The sequence below is a fragment of the Octopus sinensis genome, linkage group LG10, assembly GCF_006345805.1.
Source record: "Octopus sinensis linkage group LG10, ASM634580v1, whole genome shotgun sequence".
Taxonomy (NCBI): domain Eukaryota; kingdom Metazoa; phylum Mollusca; class Cephalopoda; order Octopoda; family Octopodidae; genus Octopus; species Octopus sinensis.
In genome coordinates this window covers 43,681,676-43,706,589 of record NC_043006.1, presented here as the reverse complement: position 1 = coordinate 43,706,589, position 24,914 = coordinate 43,681,676, and the positions used below count along the sequence as shown (strand labels likewise).

At 36.2% G+C, this 24,914-nt stretch overlaps 1 protein-coding gene across 11 annotated transcripts in view; it reads left to right on the top strand.

Annotated features, from left to right (window-relative positions):
* LOC115216522 (misshapen-like kinase 1) overlaps positions 1–24,914 on the top strand; it is an 835,290-nt gene that overhangs the window by 625,709 nt on the left and 184,667 nt on the right. The gene's annotated exons all lie outside the window — the stretch shown is intronic.

Sequence of the window (24,914 nt, the reverse complement as noted above, 5' to 3'; positions counted from 1 at the left end):
AATAAAATAAATCATTGCAACTACTACTAGTACTACTGCTACTGTTGCTGCTGCTGCTGTTGTAAAAGTTGAGAAACTCCACATCTCTTTCTCTACTTTCAGACCTTATCTAATCTGATATTATTTTAACCAGGTAAGGCTCTAAGCCAAAGGAATTAATTTCCTTCCCAGCTTAAGTAAGCAGTGTAACGGCAATGGAAGTTGAGACATATTTTCATCCAAAATAGACAAACATGTTTTTCTCCCTCCTTCCAGTAATTCCAAATAGGAGGTGGTTATAAAAGTTATGTCTGTAAAATGAGCTGTGTCTGGGCGTAGGATGCGATCCTTTCTATCTAGCAAACATCTGCCCCTTTATCTATTGAATTAGTTTAATTAATTATCGCTTGTTATGACTACAAACAATCAGTAGAGCTTGTGTTCTCTTTTTCACAAGAGATTGCTTGCTTATTTGCCTGCCCTTGCTCATTAAACATTATGGAGGGGAAAGTTGATGGAAGCAAGCTTGCACACGATAATAAATTCTGTGTTGTTCTTCTTTCCCCCCTCCTAGATACACAACTTTGGTTTTCCGTCCTTGAGATGGCTAAGCTTATCTCAAACACCCAGCAGCCATCCCATTAAGATGAAGCAAGCCCTCAATTATCTGATTTCAATCCTAAAACCCCCCACTAATACCCTTGTCACTGCTTCTGTCATTTATTGATTTAATTTTCTCTAAACCTGCTATCCGTATAAAACCACGGTCCTTTATATATATATATATATATATACATATTTTTTTGGTATTTCCTTTTTATTTCTTCTCACTTTTCTCCTTAAATGTGCTTTTTCTGTTTTTGCTTTTTTTTTTTAATATGAAAATTAAGAGAACAAAAATAATAACAAACTATTATTTACACCTGAGAAAGAAATTATTTTACAAAGAAAAAAAACAAAAGCAAAAAAAACCTAGCAATAACAAAGCAACAAATGGCATAAAAAAAAAGTGTCTGCTTGTCTAATTTATTAAATCAATTTTATAAATTTCTTAACGTTATTTTTCTTTGTGATGCTTTTTTATTTCTCTTGTGAAACATTAACAGATTTTGTCATTGCTGCAGGTAACTCTGAAGACTAGCAAGATAATCTAGATACGTCTTAATTTTTGTGCACATGCGCACACTCTTTCATCTACATGCATGTACATAAAGCTGCTTTTATAATTATTTAAGATTGGAAATTCATCAATATAATGTATTTAGATCTATCCATGCAAGATGTTATTAAAATAATAATCATCATCATCATCATCATTATTATTATTAGAAATCCTTATAATGTAAAAAAATATTATTATTATTATTTCATTATATTCCATTTTGTTCGTTGTAATTTCGTTTTCGTTTTGTTTTTTGTTTCCATCATCTTAATTTTACTTCTGAAGATTTTGCTTTAAGTAAAAATCTACATCTTCATTCCTTTAAGTGTTATTGTAATAATTAACCACACCTCCTTCCCTGCCTCATCCCAAACCACACTCAACATTGTCTGTTCCTGCTATTAGTCACATTGTCCAAGGAGACTAATATGCGATTCCGTTTCAACTAATACAGACACGTCGCCTGCCCTCCTACCACTCCCATATTACACCTATGTGTCTGTTGATTCCTTTGGTTTCTTCTGTTTTCTTGTGACTTATTCCAAAGGTATTTTTTTTTGCATAGTCAAGGATTCCTTAAGTGTTATATTTTATATTGCATTGGCCGTTTCTCTCTATTGATTTGTGTGCGTCCGCTTTCAGTCTTTTATAGCATTTCTCTTCCAGTTTTTACCCCTCCCTGTCTCCAGTGCCATGATAGCAGAGTGAACGCAGCTTATTTTATTGCCCTACTCTGTATAGAGATCGATGGTAGCGGGGTTGGTGGCGATAGCTATGGTTATGGTGTACGTGTGCATTACATAGGTATGAATGCGTGTGTGTGTATGCATGTATGGGTATATTTGGTGGTGCGGGGGATTTTATCTATAAAGACATAGCTCTGTTTGTATTTGTATCGGCTGACTGATTCTTGTGGTTAACTGCAGTTCATATATAGTTCAATGGTGGGGAAAACTCGGCTAACATGGTAGATTTCTGCTTCTGTTTGCCTTGCTGAATACAAACTGTTCAGAATTCTGGAGATGGGCGAGAAGTGCAGGTTTACTTAATTTAGCTGTAAATTCCAATTTCACTGACAAAAGTCTGTTGGATGAGATGTTTAAGAATTGCAAAGTTACTGGAAATTAGTTCGAATTCTTACAGACATGAAGTGTTTCATTGTGCTACTTCTTGATTTTCCTTACTAGTCGGGTGTTTGAATAATCATCATCATCATTTAACATCCATTTTCCATGCTAGCATGGTTTGGATGGTTCGACCGGGGTCTGGGAAGCCAGGAGGCTGCACCAGGCTCCAGTCTGATCTGGCAGTGTTTCTACAGCTGGATGTCCTTCCTAACGCCAACCACTCCGTGAGTGTAGTGGGTGCTTTTTAATATATAATATAACAGGAAAAACACTTGATGCTCCAGATATGTTTTGGCTTCAGCATTTCTCCATAATTTTTCCACTATGGACCCCTCTGATTGCTATTTGACTCAGATGGACCCTCATGGCCATTTGATGTTTCAAAAAAATCCTACTTTTATCATAATCATCATCATCATCATTTAACCTTTTTGTTACCAACCCGGCTCTGGCTCCAGCTCTGAGTACAAATGTCTTGTTTTCATAAGTTTGAATTAAAATCTTCCACCAAGCCTTAGTCACACTATCTTAATGATAACTAAGTTATTTTACTAAATTCTTTAGTATATTTAAAGTACTTGAAAGAAACACAGAGCATCTCAAAATAAATACGATAATGAAAGGGTTAATGACATGAGTTGGACAATTTGATCAGGGTTGGTAAGCTGAGGGTCTACACCAGACTCCAGTCTGATTAAGCATGGTTTCTACAGCTGGATGCCCTTCCTAATGCCAAACTACTTCGAGAGTGTAATAGGTGCTTTTACATTCCACTGGCACAGGTGCCAGTTGTGCGACACCAGTATCTGCCACGGTTACGATTTCACTTGGCTTGATGGGTCTTCTATTCAAGCGCAGTTTATTGCCAAAGGCCTCAGTCATTTGTCATTGCTTCTATGAGGCCCAATGCTTGAAAGGTGGTTTTAGATATTATTAAGAATTGTATTTAAAAAAAAAGTTCTGAAAATATTTTGTGCATTGCAGAAGTATATCCAATTATTGGAAATAACTTTTAGCAACAGCATCTTATATGGACCCCTAAGGGTCATGTGGACCCAGGCTGACACCCTTGGTCTAGATTAAGTTTGTAATAGGTGGTACAGGATCATTTAAGCGTAATTTTTCTCTTTTCTGTCCTAATTTATATTTAGCTGCCTAAAATCTCAGTAAGTGAATTGAACTTGTAAGAAATGAGTGTGTGTGGTGGACATGGATGCATGGTAGTGCTTGTCATGTAACATGAAATATCCACCAGTCACTTGGTGGTCTTACACTCTCTCTGCTCGGACATTTTCATTCCTCAACCATCAAAAGAATCAATGCTGTCCTTTGTTTTCCAAATTGGAGCAGTTGCCATAGTTAGACATTGTCATGTTTGTTTAAAAAAAAAAAATTTTTTTTTTACATTGGCTGTGTGGTAAATAGCTTGCTTACCAACCACATGGTTCCAGGTTTGGTCCCACTGCATGGCACCTTGGGCAAGTGTCTTCTACTATAGCCTCGGGCCGACCAAGCCTTGAGTGGATTTGGTAGGCGGGTGTGTGTATATGTTTGTATGTCTGTGTTTGACCCCCAACATTGCTTGACAACTGATGCTGGTGTGTTTACATCCCTGTAACTTAGCAGTTCGGCATAAGAGACCGCTAGAATAAGTACTAGACTTACAAAGAAAAAGTCCTGGGGTCGATTTGCTCGACTAAAAGGTGGTACGCCAGCATGGCCGCAGTCAAATGACTGAAACAAGTAAAAGGATAAAAGAGAGTGCCTCTGTAGGTTGTAAATTCAGGGCACCAGTAGCAGCGGTAGTGCCACTACTACTACTACTACTACCACCACCACCACCACCATCACTACTACCATTTAACATTTGATTCCCAATGCTAGCCTGACTGGATTGGTCTTGTGCCATCTCACCATCTGTTTCAGCCCTTCACCACAAGCAGAAGAATGATAGATATATCAGACAAAGACACTTACTGGGTTCAAATCATATATTATCCTCTTTCTCTGGATATCCCCCCCCCACACCTAGCTAGTTTAGGTGGCATTAAACTCTACTTTTATATTTATATTATATATATACATGCACATACATATGTGTGTATATATATATATGTATATATGACGGACTTTCCCCGTCAAAGATAATGTATCAGTTGTCAGCTTTTGCTGAATGACCAGCACAAATGATTTGTTTATAGTGATCAAATGTATGTGCTGTATATTAGCTCACATCCCCCCCCCCCATCTCATCAAGTTGACATTGCCTGGACAGGTGCATGGTATGCCATGTGTCAGGTGTCTAAGTGATTGCAGAGCAATGTTAGATGAGTGTTTTTGCTCAAGAGCACAGCGCACCAGGAATTGAAACTACGATTTCCTGATCGTGAGTACAACACCCTTGCCACTAGGCCATCCTTCTTCACACACACACACACACACACACACACACATTCTGTGTTAAATGAAGAAATGGTGACAATGAAAATTCTGTAAATATGCTTAAAGCTTATAATACACACACAGACAGGTACACACACACACACACACACACACACACACACACTCTCTCTCTCTCTCTAGAGATGGGGGCTGACAACTTTTGGATACAACTATTTTTAAATGACTTTGCTGCAGATAAAATATTGGGGTTTATAACGGTTGTTCTGGCTAATTTACCTGTTTTAGATAGGTGTCTGGCTAACCCTTACATTATTTCTGTACATAGTTACATGTAGAGTAAGAAGAGGAGGACATTTGTAACACACACACACGAAAGTGGTAAACGCACCAGTGCCAATTATAGCATTGATTTGAACAATTTTTCACTACATTTCTTCTTCCCCCATCTTCCCTTGCTTACAGAACTGGCTTTATCTTGTCACACTGTCATGTAAACATGATCTGCTTCTCAGCTGGGTTTTTTTTTTTTTGCAGTCTTCTCTCACTCATGTCACTGCTTGCTTACTTACATCTGTTGTAAACGTTCATCACAATCTTCAACATCAAAAATAAAAACAAAGAAAAAAAATATCCTTTCTCTCCACTTTGCAATGTACACACACACACACACATGTACTCACAAGCACTTGTCCATATATACTCACACCTAGACACAAATACAAAATGAGCACACATGTGCACACACACACACACACACACACACACACAGCTTTGTGGTTAAGAAGCTTGCTTTGTAACCACATGGTTTCAGGTTCAATCCCATTTGTGTAGCAGACCCACTCAATACACCCATATCTTCAGAGCGTTTCACCTCCCAGATCTTGGACAAAACACTACACCCCAAACCTTCACTTTCTAATTTCTAACATAACCCTTACTGTCTATGCTTTTCCTGCAGACATCGATCCACGGGGTCCACAGGACCTGTGGTTGTCTGGACAAACATCGACATCAATTAAACCACTCTTACCAGTATAGAAAGGTCAGGGGCACTATTCTTTCCTCCTGTCATTAGAAAAGTGTTTGTGATGACAGTGGTTTTTGATGACGATGATGATTATGAGAGAAGTGGTGCTGATTTTGAAGAGGTTCACACAGCTTTAGGTGATTAGCCCTATTGTGCAATGATAACTAATTGCTGCAAGGTTTGGGGTTGGGATATTTCTGTGTTGTTAATGTGGTTAGGTGCTAAGGATGTCCATAGTGTCTGTCCCTACAATTTAGTGTCTCTATTTATTTCAAGCATTGTACTCCATTCTCAATTTATGATGTGTGTGTTGACGGGAGAGGGCGATGGATAATTAAACAATACTGAAGACGGGTGGCATATTTTAAGCATGTCTGTTATAAAAATGGTATAATAAAGACTTGCTTGCTTCCAGCTGAAAACCTATATTTTTTTTTTTTGCCTCTGCTTGGCAAGGTCATTTTTCTAATAGAATTCCATCAATCTCGCTCCTTTCCTCCTTCCATCATTATTCTCAAAGGGTTAGATAATCTCCAGAGATTGTTAGTTGAAGAGTAGGGGTCTCCACCCCGCTCCCCTTTTTTTTGTTGTTGTCTACTCTCCTGCACTTCTTGTCACAATATCCCACATGTAATTAGTCCCTCCTCATGCTCTCTCTCCTTCTCCCTCTATCTCCCTCTTGCTTCTTTCCAGATCTCATCACTCACATATAACACTTTCCTTTCTATTGTCCTGACATAGGGCTAGCTAGTCTATAACCACAGCTCTTCTCTACTTTCACACTTTGTCAGCTCTATTCATTTTCTCATTAAACTAGTCTATCCAGACACCCCTTCCTCACCTTGCCCTGTCCTGCCTCTCCATTTCTTCCCACCTGCTGACCTTGTTCCCTGTCTTCTACTCCCCTCAGAGTGGGGCATGGTATGTGACACCACACTGGGTGTGCCGTGTGTGTGGCTGGAGAAGAAGACACTTAAGCTTCACTTACTTTTCTCTTACTTGTCTCTCTCTCTCTCCTCTTTAAAATCTTATATATTTGATACCTGTCTCATTGGTTCCCCATCCACTCCCCACTCTTCATCATCATCTTACTGTTGTCTGTGTTTTACCACAACACTCCTTCCCCCTCCCCCTTCTTGCTCCCTTAAGAGCTCTCCCTCCCCCCAAACAGTTATCATTATTTACTATCAATTTTATGAGCCCCAAAAGATTTAATTAATGTCACTTCAACAATGTTTCACTTTCCTTCATTTGTTTCTGTGGAAAACAATAGCAAGAAGCAACAGAAAAAGAAAAAGTTTATCTTACCTTGTTACTTCTCTTTCTTTTCACTTTGTTGTTTGTTTTTTTCTTTTTTTATTTTATATTTCTCACCCACACCACCACCACCACCACCACCTCTGTGGAGTATTATAGGAAAAAATGTTTTGTCTGTCTTTTTTCCATTTTTTTTCTTCTTATTCTTAAATTTTGTAATGATACAATATGTCCAGCATTATTTATTGCATTGAATACTAGTTTAATTCCTACTTTAGCATCATTTAATGATTAGGTTTGTGTCACTTTGGCCTGTTGTGAGAAATTCCTACACACTACCTGATAAGTCATTATATCATATCACAGTATCACATTATGGACCAAGCCATCAGATGTTATACATCACTGATTACAATGCACTTCCAATTCTGTATTGATTGTGCCATTCTTTTCGATGTTGACCCAAATTCCTTAACTGAATCACTTCCCCTGCCACTCCATCATGGCAGAAGCCTTCCAAGTGGCCTTTTCTGACCTCTTGGTTACACCTTGGCAACTGCATGAGTCTTCTTGTTCTCTGTGAACCTTATAACATGTCCAACCCAGCAAAACTTATGCTTTCGGTACTCTGTCATCACATCGTTCACTCTGCTCCATTCTTGCAGTCATTATAACATATAAAATTACTGGGTACCCTTCTTAGTGCCAACCAATTTACAGCATGTACTGGGTGCTTTTTTTTTTTTTTTTTTTTGGGGTTTTGTGTCACCAGCACCAGAGAGGTTGCCATGCAGCTTGCAAGGTTACAAGTCCCAAGGGAGTGGGGGCACCTTTCTGCTTGGAGATAATTAGAAGAGAGTGGTAAAGTATGAAAGAAAGGGGCTGGGACAGAATGAGTTTCTTGCTGTAGAGTAGCTATATGACTACTCACATTTTAGAAGAGAGGCTGCTGTGTCAATTTTCCCTACTAGTATGGGCTGGGTGGTGAATGTGTGTGTGTTGGGGGGGGGGCACACACACACACACACAGATATATATATATATATATATATATATATATATATATATATATATATATAATATATATATATATATATATATATGGACCATTGGCGATTTTTTTCTTCCGTCTTCCTTTTCTCTTGGACTTTCCTTTGTCTCCTGTTTCTGAAGAAGAGCTTTGCTAGAAACATAAAACCACCTTTCTTTCCTTCCCTGAACGTCTGCTAATACTTTGCATGTACCACATCCTTGTATTGTTGCTTTTTTCTTGTGTTCTTTCATTTTTTGGGGTGGGGGATTAATTATATACATATATATATAAGCTGTTGTGTCTAGGGAGAGTCATTCTCTTTTTGTACCTTATAATTTAGCACACTCACCGGTAAAATTTTCACTCATTCCCTTCTTTATTTTTCTATAATTTCCCTTGTGTCTTGCAACCTTTTCAATAGTTGTTGATTCCCATATATAAATATATATTTGTGTGTGTGTGTGTGAGTGTGTGTATGTATGTATGTATGTTGTATGTATGTATGTATATATGTATGTATGTATGTATGTAGGCATACACACACACACAGACAGGATACCACTCACACCTAGACTCGCATACATAGAAAAACATTCACAATCACCCAACCCTTGTTAATTTTAGCTTTTATGCCCATAGTTAACATATATTTTCATTATGTGTGCAATATATATATATTATACTATGCACATACACCAAAGCATAAAAACAGGAAGAGAGAGAGAGAAAAGCTTTATGACATAGTTTTAGTTCATATTTAGTTTTGAAATATTAAAAAAAAAGAAGAAAGGAAAAAAAACAAGACTTTTTTTCTTTATTTTTTCCGTGTGCGTAACTATTTGTTTTCCAAAAATTCTTTATTACAAAATTGTTTTCCTACTTGCTAATGATGTTTGGTAGAACTGATAACCATGTAGTCTTGTGTGTGTCTCCATATCATCCTCCTACTCATCATCATCAGTCAAAATGAGATATATCAATTATATTCATGTGCTTGGTTGTGGTGGTGGTGCGTGTGTGTGTTTGTGTGTGTGTACATGTCTGTGTGCCTGCTATTGTTATCACACTCCACTGTTAACCATATGTAACCTATATGTAACACACACACAGATGGTAATATCTCATTTTACAAATTAGGAACACCTCAGCTGAGGATTGAACTTTATACCCTTCCGTTAAAGTATCTGGAGGATGGGTGATCAGCTAATGATATGTTTGTTAATGATAAGCACAAACACAACATCTCTCTCTCTCTCTCTCTCTCTACCCCGTCCTCGGCTCTTCAGCAAATGAAGATGCTTATCAGTTTCCCAGCATGTACAACTAACTGCTTCCATTCCTTAATTATCTAGCTCGCTTGTTTGTTTTTATGTTTAGATCATATCAGCTTCTGATCTTTTGTATGTTGAATGATATTTTGACTGCTCAATTCCCACTAGTATTATAAAAGTCATTATAGAAATCATGTTGGAGGGAAGAATGACAACGTGCATGCATGTGTGTGTTTGTTTCCATATGCGTGGCATCTATTAAAGATGCAGACATCATCATCGTTGTTGTCGTTGCCACCACTGCCGCTGTCGCCACTACTATTATTGCTGCCACCGCCGTTGTCATTGTCATTGGATCCTACTTCTGATCATTAAATGATGATCTCATCGTAATTAATAATTCAGTTAGTCACAACTGCTGGTTGTATTAGTTGAAAATCCTTGCTTCTTGTCCGAGCAGGAAGGTTAAAAGTGTAGCTGAAGGGACAAGAGGGAGAACATCCGTGGACGGTGCTTCAGTTTTGCAGTGTTGTTAGTTGTAACATGAGACTAGGAAATTAATGATACTGTCCGCAGTTGAAACCACAGGGAGATCTGAGCAGGAGGCGTTGATACAATTTGTGATGTAACTTATTCCAGAGAGAACGATTGAAATCTAGTTCATGGAAGTCATGTTGTCCTTTGAATTATATAATCTTTTATACATTTCAGTGTTGAGGCACATGGCCTAGTGGTTAGAGCAGCGGACTCGCGGTCGAGGGATTGTGGGATTGAATCTCACACCGGGTGATGTGTGTGTTTATGAGTGAAATACCTAAGCTCCATGTAGCTCTGGCAGACGGTAATGGCGAACTTCTGCTGACTCTTTTGCCATAACTTTCTCTCACTCTTTTCTCTGGCATCTTGCAGCTCACCTGTGACGGACCGGCGTCCTGTCCAAGTGCGGAACTTATGTGCTAAGGAAACCGGGAAACCGGCCCTTGTGATCCAGGCATGGCTCGAGAAGGAACAAGCAAATACATTTCAGTACCGATTCTAGTTTGGTACTTATTTGTGTGTGTGTGTGTGTACAAGTATGTAAATGTGTGTATGACAAGCTTCCACATAATCCCCATCTGAGATTAACAGTTACAGGGCTTTTGTTAAGGGTACCGTGATCTAGAATTGTACTCAGAATGTTAGTTCCTCAATAACCATTTCTAGAGCACCAACAATTGGCTCTATCTCTGCCAATTTGTTGATATCATTATATATGCCATTGCAGACATCCTGGAAGTTTCTTCTATGGATGATGAAGTCATTTCTATTCTTAAAGTATATATTCTGTATTCTTTTGCTTGTTTCAGTCATTTGAGCAAATTGACCCCAGGACTTATTCTTTGTAAGCCTAGCACTTATTCTATTGGTCTCTTTTGCCGAACTGCTAAGTTATGGGTACGTGAACACACCAGCATTGGTTGTCAAGCAATATTGCAGGGACAAACACAGATACACAAACAAACAAACACACGTGGACACACACATACACGTACAGCAGGCTTCTTTCAGTTTTCTTCTACCACATCCATTCACAAGGCTTTGGTTGGCCTGAGGCGATAGTAGAAGACACTTACCCAAGGTGTCACGCAGTGGAACAGAACCTAGAACCATGTGGTCAGTAAGCAAGCTACTTACCACACAACCACTCCTGAACCTATGGATCACTTTTATTATTTTCAGGCAATGACCAAAACCTTTGGCATTATGTTGTGCTTGAAAAGAAGACCCATCAAGCTGAGCAAAATCACAGTTTAAATTAGGAGTACAACTCATTTTTGCTGGCCGAGTGGACTGGAGAAATATGAAATAAAGTGTCTTGCTCAAGGACACGATGTTCCATCAGGAATTGAACTCACACTATTACAATATCAGCCAACTACCCTAATCACTAACTCATGTGCCTTCACACCACATCACAAAATAATTGTCTTATTACATTATTTCACTTAATTTGAGAAGTAATCTCCTCTATCTTTCTGCCATTCTTTAACACTTTCTGGAACATTTATATTAATTTTATTTATTTATTTATTTATTTATTTTCACCAATCTTTTATAATGTATCAATATTTAAGATGTCACTTGGTAAATATAGCTGTGATCTTTTCTCAGTTTTCGACTGCTTTTGTACAAATTATTTCACCTGAAGTAGGAAAATAGCTAACAAAAATAAATAAATACAAAGAAACAGTTTGTGAAAATTTTTTTTCTTCTATTACTGGTGCTGTCAGGTTGGTAAGAAATCATTATGTCCTCAAACTTGTTTTGATAAACTACTCGCCATGTTGAAATTTATGCAAAAGATCTGCAAATAACGATTCTTATTCACTGAAAAATCACATTTTCCAAATATTGCTAAAGTTATAAGAAATTGTGATAAATACCTATATTTCTTCTACATTTACTCTCGATATCATATTCTGCAGTGCTAAATACAATAGTAACCACACTACTTTACTGGAAGCAGATAGGACAGTGATACTCAGCAGGCATGATCCCTGAGGTCACAGGGTCAGAAAGGAATACAATTCCAGGAGAAAATGGCATAATAGCATCATTTAGAAGGGCACCTTTCTAAATAATCGGTCTCTTTTTCCGAACTGCTAAGCTATGGGTATGTGAAGACACCAGCGTTGGTTGTCAAGCAATGTTGCAGGGACAAACACAGACACACAAACACACACACATGTACAACAGGCTTCTTTCAGTTTTCTTCTAATACATCCACTCACAAGGCTTTGGTTGGTCTGAGGCTGTAGTTTAAGACACTTACCCAAGGTACCACGCAGTGGGAATGAACCCAGAACCATGTGATTGGTAAGCAAGCTACTTACCACACAACCACTCCCGCACCTATGGTCATTTTTATTATTTTTAGGCCAGCCTCATGGAGGCAATGACCAAGACCTTTGGCTTTATGTTGTGCTTGAATAGAAGACCCATCAAGCTGAGCAAAATCACAGTTGTGGCAGATACCGGAGTCCTTCAAGCCCTTCTCCCCACTGGGTCCACCCCTACTCAGATTGGAGCTCTGGACTCAACTTAGAGCTTAGACTCAACAGTGATGTTTGTGCATATGGCTATACACATACTGTTCCTAAAATTAGATGTTTGCTGTACATTTTAAGTATGCCTCACTTTAAAGATTTTCTGTATTGCTAGAATTGGTTTCAAGTTGTACAATTAGCCAAAAGAGATTAAAGGAGATTAGCTTTCCATCTATATCTAGAAATATTTTTCCTTCTCTTCCATAGCCTTAAAAGCAATTTTGCATTCATTTTGTTTTATTGCCAATGTTAAACTTTTTTCTATTTTTCTTCTTTTTTTTTTTCCTGCAAACACTGGCTTTTAGACTTACGTCTAATTTAATTTCAGCCAGTGGTGTTCCCATATCGTTGGTCAGTCACTCTCCATGAGTGGCTGACTAAACTAGTGTAATACGGTCATGTTATTAATTTTATTAGATGATATTAAAATATCTTCTGACTTGTACGTAAATACTACCTAACTGAAAAATAAAAGTAAAATCATTAAAAAAAAAAAGGTAAAATATAAAAAAAAGATATCTGGTAATTCATGGGTGGGGTTTATAGAAGGCATGATAATGGGTCAGTAATATTTTGTTAGTTCCTCAATAACCATTTCGTCATTATTCTGGTTGGCTGAATATTTATATATAGTTGGGATCTAGTCACAAAAGAAATGGTGAACATCTATTGATATTGCCTAGAGTGAGGAGAAATAAACTTATCTTAAATTCAAAAGCAACAAATTTTGTATATTTATTCATGATTCTTCACATAACAAAAGAAATAAGCTTATAAAAGCTGCATTTATTAAAATTACGGTAACAATTCTACAGAGATATCTGGCTTTACTTTAATTTCAATGCAGTTTCAATACTTTTCCAAGAGTATTTTAGTTTATATTGTAGACTGAATGGTGTTATTGCTAGTTTTCAGACTCTCTTGCAAACAAATTTATTTGTACAAACTCTTCATTGTCGCTTTATGTGAATGTGTGTTTTGTGTACATATGAGCATACTATCATTTAAATTCTTATGTTGTCTGTAAGTATGAGAAAAATTTATTTACATTAACAACCAAAATTAGAATTTCTTCCGCTGTCTAAACTTATTGCACCTATATTTAGGTCCAATGTTTGGCAGTCTGCTTGCTCTAAATGCATCTTTAAAGGGAGTTTTAATTTAAGATATTTTGGCAAGGAATTATTTTCCAACAATAGTTGTTGATATGCTATATTTTAAGCAAACTAATGGCAAACAGTTATCTAAGTACCATAAAATGCATTGACCTAGTAGTGATGCAGGGCTAAGGTAACAAGGAATATAAGAGTCATTAATTTAAACTATTAGTTATATTCAGTTAATTACTGGTCACATATTTTTACTTTGTTGTTGTTGTTGTTGGGGATCAGATTTTTGCTGTTGCAATTTTTTTAGAGCTGTAAGTTGTTTCAAGAACTCACGTTGCTATTAGCCACAATTAGATTTCTACATTTTACAAAAGGACTCTTACATTTTACATGAAGCTTGTTTTGCAACCATGTGGTTTTGGGTTCCGTCTCACTGCACGTCACCTTAAGCAAGTTTTTCTACTTTAGCTCCAGGCTGGTCAATGCATTGTGAGTGAATTTCGTTGATGTAAACTGTACATATACATTGAGCTTCCTTACAGATTGCATCTACCAAAAAGCTTCCACACAGTTTCCATACAGTATGTGTGTGTCTTTGTGTTTGTTCATCCCTGCCCAACTTGGTTTAAGTTCTCATAACTTAGCAGTCTGGCAAAAGAGATCAATAGAATAAGCACTGGCGGGGAGGATTTGTATAACTAAACTCTTCAGGGCACTGCTCCAGCATGGCCATGGTCTAATGACTGAAACAAGTAAAAGTTAAGTATGGTATTCCTTGACAGTGAAATAGAAAAAAATGAATTAGTGCAACCTACTTGCAGTAATGTCAAGAATTAGCTTATTGAAGTTATATGATTGTGTCTGGGAATTTGGTGCTTCTAAGAAATGTTTAAAACACTGAAGTAGAAGAGGATGACAACTGAGTAATGTAGTGAGCTGATGGTAGATGATGTTGTTAGTGAGGAATGGGGAAAATGGTATAAAATTGTTTGTAATTGATAATAATAGTAATAAAGGTGTGTTAGTATAGTCAGAGGTTGTAAGTTAAGAAGCACTTTGAATGAATTAGTTTGTGCTGATCTAAAAAAGAACAAATACCGAATAGTAAAGTTTGAAACAGCTTGCGGAGTATGGACGTTTTTACATCCATCCAACCCTTATCAAGATCGGGAAACAAATATTGAGTTATTCATTGTGATAGTAAGAATGGTAACCGTATCAAATTCCTTTTCTTCATTCTTATTATTTTTGTCAGTTGCTTCCAGAAAAGTCTTCAAATGAAATTACATACTCATTATCGTAATTTATGGAAAGGAGGTAGTTTTTTTTTGTTTTTTTTTTTGTAGTTTTGGTCTTTTCGTAATGTCTTTATTGTCTTAAGCATGCATTTCTCTCTAGTTAGATCGTTTTATCTATATGATCAGCTTATCCAATATTGACATAAAAGCTGCACAAGTAATTGCCAGAAACTGTTATGCAACAAGATGTCAAAAGTTTATTCCGGTAAATTTACTACTTCTGTCACTGCCTTGTGTCTTTCTCCGACTGTAATTTCATTGCATTCCAGTATTTGCTCATTTGTTTGGTAAATTGATATAAAAGGTAGACACAGTAATATCTTTCCTTCCTTCCTTCCTTCATTTATTTATTTATTTACTTATTGTTCGGGTCGTTGATAAATGCTTAAGAATTCATGCAACTGTTTATGGGTCGGTATTAGAGTAATGCACTTGTGGTTTTCTAAATTGGAATCATTTGTCAACTCAAAGAATATAGAGATGAAACAGACTATTGGGACATTTTCTGAGAAGTATCTTATCAACGATCAAAGAGAGAAATTGTGAAAACTATATTTCTCAGTCTGGTTCTTATTCTACATATTTATAAATCCCCAATTAAATTATGCCTGTCAATGTTCTTCAAGTTATTATTTTGGTTGTCTTATTTCTGAGACGGTGCTAATGATGACAATGATAATGGCAAATATGATTTGTCACTCCAATAAACTTATTAAATTTTAACAACATCTAACCATTTCTTGTCCTTGCCACTCTTTGCCACCATATTTAACTCTTCCTCTCCACATCTCTCTCTTCTCCTCTCATCTTTCTCCTTTCACCCACATCTTGCTTTTAGTGTTCAATCGAAAAGTATAGACGTCTTCCTGTGTTTTTTTTTGTTTATTCCATCAGCATTTCCAAGTTTTCTTTCTTATTTCCTTTCATGCCCCCATCCTCCACTTAATTCCTTTCTGAGATGAACAAAAAAAAAAAAAAAGAAAGTGTAAAGAGCATTTACTGTATCTGGGGAAGAAAACTGCTTAACGTCTGCAGAATGTACATAGTATGATTATATTTAGGGTGTAGTTTATTGAAAGTGGTGTGTTAAGTAGGTTTATCATCTCTGACATAATGTAGTGCTTAATGTCTGTAGCTTAATATTGTAGTATTTTGATTATAGTATCTGTGACTTGATGTGGTGTTCAGATGTTAGTATCTGTTGATGTTGTTTCACCCCAAGTCAGTGTTCATGGAGTAGGCCTATGATGATGGAAAAGCATTCCAGCTGTGACCGCCCCATCTGTTTCGGAATATTCAGAGACTTTATTTGTATGGCATGCTCCTATATTTAAAATAGTACAGTGTAATTTGAGGGAAATTAAGCTGATTTTTCTTGCAGTGATACTGTAGTGACTTCTCCATTGGCTCATCTTTGTACATTTTAAATTATTTTGTGTTTGGGTATTAAATATCATCATCATCATCATCATCATCATCATCATCATCATATCAACATGAACATTATCATTTAATGTCCATGTTCCATGCTGGCATATCTCAATATGGTGGCATTTAGATTATCTGAAAATAACTGTCAGTGGATTATCTTAAAATGGCTGTCAATAGATAATCTGAAAATTATTGTCAAGCAGAATATAAAATCAGTTAGCTTGTGCTTTATTTATAGTTTTAATTCATTTCACTTTGGATTGTTGATGTGCTGCGGAATTTCTTGCTACTGTGAATTACAAATATTTAGTATATCATTGGAGTGTCATTAGCTCTTAATGAGAATTCTTCAAATTTTTATAAAGACAAAAATTTAAGAAAAACAAATAACAAATAGCAAAAACAAAAACAAAAGCTATACCTTTCAGATTTGAGTTTGTTTTGTGAGAGTGATTTTAGTTTTCTTCGATTTTGCGTTTTATAAATGTGTTAATGTTAATTCTGGTATGTACTCTGCCATATTTTTGTTCAAGAAGTAAAGAAGAAATATTTCACTTAAATTTCAAAGAGTGAAAATGTTCCACGAATAGAAATATACTGAGGAGCTCTGTAATATAACATAGAAATGAAAAAATAGGCTGACGAAATGATTGCATCATTACATTTAATGAAATAGCTCCTTAGTGACACAAACCATATTTCTTTTTTTTTTAATTTGCTGTTTGTCTGTGGATGGCGTGCTGTTTGGTAAAAGGAATTTTAAATAGATTACTTGGAATTCATGTGAATGGGGTCTAAATTAGTAACTTTTCTTGTTAAATTATGCACCAAATATTGGTTTATAAATTTGGTACAAGGCCAGCAATTTCAGGCAAGTGGGTAAGTCGATTACATCAACCCTGGCGCTTAACTTGGTACTTATTTTATCAACCCTGAAAGTATAAAAGGCAGAGTTGACCTCAGTGGAATTTGAACTCAGAATGTTAAATATGAAATGCTACTAAGTGTTTTGCCTGGCTTGCTAACGGTACTGCCAGCTTGTTGCCTTATGCAACAAATATTAAAAGGGTTTCTATTCTAGTATGAAAATTTGGTCATGTGCATTGTAGGCAGAGGAGTGGCTGTGTGGTAAGTAGCTTGATTACCAACAACATGGTTCTGGGTTCAGTCCCACTGTGTGGCACCTTGGGCAAATGTCTTGTACTATAGCCTCAGGCCAACCAAAGCCTTGTGAGTGGATTTGGTAGACAGAAACTGAAAGAAACCCATCGTATATGTATGTATATATGTGTGTGTGTGTGTGTGTATGTTTGTGTGTCTGTGTTTGCCCCCCCCCCTCCACATTGCTTGACAACCGATGCTGGTGTGTTTATGTCCCCGTAACTTAGCAGTTCAGCAAAAGAGACCAATAGAATACGTATTAGGCTTACAAAGAATAAGTCCTGGGGTCGATTTGTTCAACTAAAGGCGGTGCTCTGGCATGGCCACAGTCAAATGATTGAAACAAATAAAAGAATAGGAGAAAGGAAAGAATAAATATAAGGCATTTTCAGGTTTTCCTTTGACAGTTTTTGTTGAATTATTTCAAGTTTTATCAGAATCTTTATTCTAAGTTTCAGTATTCAATTAAGTGTCGAATCATCTATTTACATTTTATACGAAACACGGAGTTTGATTTTTAATCTTTTGATAATTTCTTGAAAGCTACATTAGATGATTTATCATTCTAGTAATTAAACTGGCCATATCCAGGCTAAATATTCTACTTGTTATTATATATTCAAACTAGCCACATCTGGCCTCTCACACCTTTCGTACAATGTTGTTCTAAAAATAATCACATCATTGAAATCTTGAAGCTGTGAGATAATGCAGAGCGAATTCAAAACAATATGAATGAATGGAGCATAACATTTGACAGAGCGATCTGAATGCGAAAAGGTTATTTATGCTGTCCTTGAGTTCAGTGGTCCATCATTCAGAAATCAGATCTTGATTTACATCCTTTGAGAGTTGATAAAATAGTGCTAGTAAGACTTTGAGGTCCCTCTAATTTGTTTACATTTCATGCTCTTTTGCTAGGTTAATCAACAGAAATCATTTCTATTACTTTGATAAAACATTGCAGATAGCATGATGTTTGTGTTGTTCATGAGATTTGTATGAAATTATTCTACAGATCCACTTGGAAAAAATTTCTGTGTTCAACTTCCTGTTTCATTTTCCCTATAAAATGTGACACTTTATTCCTAGTCCACTTTGCCTTATACTCAGACATCTATAAATATCAGTCGCTCAGACATGTTTTGCTTAAAGCCACACTGTTAACCATCTTGTACAAAGTCCTTACTTGAGACTAACAGGACAATGTACAGTAGAAATTATGGACTTTAACCTCACTGAAATTATTATTAATAGAACAGGGTTAATAGTTCACTTCCTACTTGTGGATGATGCTATGTGCAATATAAATGAATTGTTCCTTAACAATTATAGGAATTGAAGATACTATATAAAAAAGACCAACAAACTGTGTTGAGCAATCTTGTGGTGTAGTGGAACTACGTAACAGAATAAAAATTTTCTTTTACCAACTTTGCTCCAAAGACTGCAACACACTTGAAAGGATTAAAACTGTTTCACAATTTCTTCAGGATATGTATTAGAACTTTCCTCTTAACTTTGGTAATTTCTTGTCTGTTTATATATATATATATATATATATACATATATATTATTTTTTCTTACCCTTTTTGCTATCAATTTTTCCTTCTTTTTCTTATATTTGATTCTGTTTTCCTTTTAATATGAATAACATCACAAATATGTAATTTAAGAACTAGCTAGTCTACTCACACACAAGTTCTGAGTTCAAAACCTGTTATAAGCATTACATTGTGTTAATTAAGCAAAATATTTTACCTGTTTCAGTCTACAGGTGAAATTTTGATGCAAAGCACTTGTACTAACTACCCCTTCCCATGTGTGTATGTGTGTGTGTGCCTAAATTTTAAGAACCATCAAACCCTGTTGATCAAAGATATACAAATGTAAAAATAATATTAAAGCAAATTTTTTCCCCCCTATTTTTGTTTAATTGTACATTTTTATCTTCTTGTATTTCCCTGGTTCTTGAAATTTCTCTTTACTTTCTACATATGTAGACATGACATATCATGTTTTTAGATAAGGAAAAAAAAATAGAGGAGTGGGGTGGGGGCAGAGGTTGTAATATTTCTATTTCTTTCAAAGTTATTGGCAACATAAGTGAAAACAATTTGCAACTGGCAATTGAAATCCTATTTATTAGTGTTGCATCAAATTCTGTTGTAAGATTTGCTTGTTTTACCTCTGCACAGAATTTTGGATTTAACCAAGTCTGGGTGTTCCAAGTACAAGAATATATCTCCTGGCAGGCTATATCCATAATCTAATTTCCATCCCTGTTTGTAACAAATCCGTATCAGTGTTTTCTTTCTTTTCTTCTTTTTTCTTTAAGGCCATTCATTTCATAGCTTCTTGTTGTTCTTCTCTCAGTCAATCTGAAGGATTTTCTTTGGCTTTTCCTCTTAAAATATAGATGTTTACAATACTATTTAACATGTTGATACGGAAAATTTCTTCTCAGACAGAATGAGTGAAAACATTATTAGACCATGAATGACATCATTGGACCAAAGGACATGCATTTCTGTGTTTGTAGACTTCATCAGCTATGATCAGTGGATGAGTCATTCTCAGCTCTCTAAGAATGATTGTTTTTATATATATGAAAACAGCAATTAGTATATTTGTTGATGTGCACAAAGCTTGGCCAGACTGGAACGTATTAACCAGAAGTACAGCTTTGAACACACCAGCAAATGTACTATTTGCTGATGTGTATATTCTTTTATTCCTTTATTTGTTTCAGTCATTTGACTCTGGCCATGCTGGAGCACTGCTCTTAGTTAAACAAATCGCATCCAGGACTTGTTCTTTGTAAGCCTTGTACTCATTCTATCAGTCTCTTTTGCTGAACCACTAAGTTATGGGTATGTAAAATACACCAATATCAGTTGTCAAGTGATGGTGGGGACAAACACAGACATACACACAAAAATATACACACACACACATATATAATAATATTAGGGAGTATAACTCCAAACTTACAGGGAAAAACGTATGTAGTTTTTTTACTTATTATATATTGATTATTCATTTTTATACATTTTGTGATCTAGTTATATGTTTTATAAAAATATATTTTATTTGTTATTTATGTTTTGGTTTATGTCTGCCATTGTTTGAATTGCATAATAGTGGTTTTATTTCTAACTTATATCTTATATATATATATCATCATCATTTAGCGTCCGTTACAATGGGCTTCTTTCAGTTTCTGTCTACCAAAATCCACTCACAAGGTTTTGCTTGGCTCAAGGCTTATAGTAGAAGACACTTGTCCAAGGTGTCACACAGAGGGACTGAACCTTTAACCATGTGATTGAGAAGCATACTTCTTACCACATGGCCACACCTACGTCTATGTACATGTGTGTCTTAAACATGATTGTGTCTATCTATATCTCATTCAGCACGTCTTCATGCACCTAGTTAATTTTCTTATAATATTGTTTCTTAGAATTTGGTACTTTTGCTATGTTTGTTGTTGCCTTGTAGCCCCCAGGTCAATGATGATCAGATAGGCCTCTGATCAAAAGCATAGCAGTTATTTCTTTTTAGAGATTCAGTAATGAACATTTGGTTGCTTAACCAATTAAGCATCCAACTCATTAAATTAATATGCAAGTGGTTGGGTATTCCAGAGACACGTGTACCATAAACCTAATTCCGAAGCTAAATCAGCAAGTCACAATATGCAAAGGGAGCAGACTTTTGAATAAAGGGCTTAGTCAGTTGGATGAGCTTTCACATACAAAGCTTGGTTTGAAGGGACACTGAGCCTATGATAACAACACTTGCTCAAGAATTCATTTAGTGAGATCAAACCCCAGAACCTCATGACTGCAAAATGAGGTTCTTATCATTTTGACAATTACTGCATCTTAGACTTCTTAGTTTAATGTATCTTTCTCAGTTTTTTAAGATTCTAGAATTGGATTTGAATGAGATTTGGATTGTGGATTTCATATCTAGTAAGCTGGGTGTTTACATTGAAGCACCTTCCATTGGCTTGTATTTGTTGCTACTGTTGATGACCAGCTCTAATAAGGTCTCTATAAATTCACCTAATGCTTTTTGGACAGGAGACTGTTTTTTATTATTATTATTATTTTACTTTTTATTATGTATATTTCAAATGCTGTTCCTCATTATTATGGATTTGTGTTGAAATTTGCTCTCACTTCTGCAATAGTTATGTTCTATTTCCATGGTAACTTACACCCATTATCAGCATCCTCTGAATAGAATTTCATCCTGTTGCAATATTATAATTCTGGAAAGTACTGAATACACTGTATACTTACAGGTCTTAGTCAGCTAAATTCAAAAGGAATTAGAAAATAGAAACAGGACTACAGTTTAAGGTATAGATGACTTTTGTGTGTGTTATACCGTAATTGATGATGCAGATAAAAGATGCGGAATGTATTTTATTATAAGATAAATAATCTTGCTGTGTGGTTAAGAAGCTCATTTTACAACCACATGGATTTTGTGTACTTCTACTATATGGCACCTTGGGCAAGTGTCTTCATATATAACCATGGGCTGATCAATGCCTTGTGAGTGGATTTGGTAGATGGAAACTGTGTATAAGCTTATTGTATGTGTGTGTGTGTTTATTATTCTCCCACTCACCACGTGTTAACTGGTGTTGGTTTGTTTATGTGCCTGTGACTTAGCAATCTGGTAAATGAGACTGATGGAAGGAGCACCAGACTTAAAAACAAAAAGAACAATGGCACAGGAGTGGCTGTGTGGTAAGTAGCTTGCTTACCAACTACATAGTTCCAGGTTCAGTCCCACTGCGTGGCACCTTGGGCAAGTGTCTTCTACTATAGCCTTGGGCCGACCAAAACCTTGTGAGTGGATTTGGTAGACGGAAACTGAAAGAAGCCTGTCGTATATGTGTGTATGTTTGTGTGTCTGTGTTTGTGCCCCCAACATCGCTTGACAGCCGATGCTGGTGTGTTTACATCCCTGTAACTTAGCGGTTCGGCAAAAGAGACCGATAGAATAAGTACTAGGCTTACAAAGGAGTCAATTTGCTCGACTAAAGGTGGTGCTCCAGCATGGCTGCAGTCAAATGACTGAAACAAGTAAAAAAGAGTAAAAGAGAGAGTAACGTAAGTATTGTGGTTGATGTGTTCAACTTCAAAATGCTTTAAGATAAAAAGATAAAAGATAACAAAACACACACACACACACACCTTACTTGAAAAACAGGTAAGGGTTAGCAACAGGAAGGACACCCAACTGTAAAACAATATCTCAATAATAATAATAATAATAATGTAAAAGATTTGAGCAAGGTCATTGCCAGTGCCGCCTGACTGGCCCCGTGCCATGGGCATGTAAAAGCACTCACTACACTCTCGGAGTGGTTGGCGTGAGGAAGGGCATCCAGCTGTAGAAACTCTGCCAGATCAAGATTGAAGCCTGGTGCAGCCATCTGGTTCGCCAGCCCTCAGTCATACGTCCAACCCATGCTAGCATGGAAAGCGGACGTTAAACGATGATGATGATGATGATGATGAATAAGTATTTACTCAACCAATGCTTGTATGAGGGAAAATATATGTTAAAGGAATAAACAAATGTATATATACACATATAGACATCAGCATATACATACATGTACACATTTATATATGGATATGTACCTACGCCCACACACTTAAGACACCCATTTTCCAGCTTCTGCATTTCTTTAAATTTAATATGAGAATAGGCAAATGCTATCCCTGACTAAACATTTATGAACATTTTATCAGGCATGTCGTGTCATGTATGATATTGTTTATGTATTCTGTTTTTGTAATTTTAATACGTTGGCTCTCAGCCTGTAATATGTAACACGCAAGTGTGTGTGTGTGTGTGTGCTTGTGTCTTTGTTTCTTGAAAGCCAAAATTTCATAATCTTTTTGTTGTGTACCCAAACATCCAAATGTATGTCTCTCCACTCACACTTTCACATTAGGGAAACCCCAACACCACCACCAATTCCACTGCACCACCAAATCATCTCCCCCCCCCATCATACATCTTATCTTCCTCATTCACTATGCCTGCCTCTCTTTCCCCCCTCCCCGTCTACTCTTGGCAGCCTATGCAACAGCATCTCATCTTCCTCTTGTTTACTGTATAGTTACTTTTCTACTGCTCCATCCGCACTATCAGGCACCCCCGTTTTCCCTCTTACTCCTGCCCCACTCCTACTGACCTTGTACCTCAAAGACCCTTCTCCCCCCCACACACTTCATCAGCTCTACTTTTATTGTTTTCTAGTTCTACCCAATAACTCTCACTTTCTAGTCTAAAATGCAAATTGTCATGTAGCTCCTTTACAGCAAAGAATTTGTTCCACTCCGGGCCTCTTTTCTTGTGTTTTACACCCTCTGATCCTTGTCTCTTAGCACAAAGTTGCCCCTCTTGGGTTTTGCATTCTTGCAAGTTGCTTGACAACCTCACTTGTGCTGTTGGTATGACAATAGCTGCCTTAATAGACAATATATATTCTTTTCTACTCTAGGCACAAGGCCTGAAATTTTGGGAGAGGGGGGGGCAGTCAATTAGATTGATCCCCAGTATGCAATTGGTACCCCTAACGGATGAAAGGCAAAGTTGACCTCAGTGGAATTTGAACTTAGAACATAAAGACTGATGAAATACCACTAAGCATTTCACCCAGCATGCTAATGATTCTGTCTGTATGCCACCTTAATAGACAACATATATTGAAACACTGCAGTTATTAAAATTCTTCATATGAAAATCATAACTTTGAAAAGCTAGCTTGCAGTTTCAAACACCTTGGAAAGTTGGAAATAATTTATACTTTCACTGCCCTACATTTAGATTTGTTTATATTTATTATACGATAAAATATTCAGTTATTTCCTCTTTATGAATCAGACTGTTGATATCTATAACATTTGATACATCTATGTAAATTAAAATTAAATTTATTATTTAAATTTCTATAAAATTTGTTAAAATTATATTAGCCAAGGCAAATGATGTTGCCTGGGTGCTGAGTATGTAGAAGCATTTCCTTTTTGATAAACTAATTGACTTATAGCAACTTTTTTTAGTAGTTCTTTTTTTCCATATACATATATATTTGTATATGTGTATATATATATATATGATGCATGTGTATTTAATTTCCCATACATATGTATATCATCACCTTCATCATCATCATTCCATAACTTCTGTTTTAAATGATGCTGACATACATAGGTTTGTGTGAGAAAGTAAATACACATACATATATACACATACAAATATGTATGTATATGTATGTATCTATGTATGTTTGTATGTATGTATGTATATATGTATGTGTGTATATATATATATATGTGTGTGTGTATGTATGTATGTATATATGTATATATATATGTGTGTGTGTAGGTATGTCTGCATATATATATAATATATAAATTTAATTTTCCTAAGTTCGTGTTAGCTGATAAATCTGTCTTATTGATTCCGTTTTAGTCTTGTATGTCTGCGTGCTTATGTGTGTGCATGTTTGTGTATGCACACATGTATG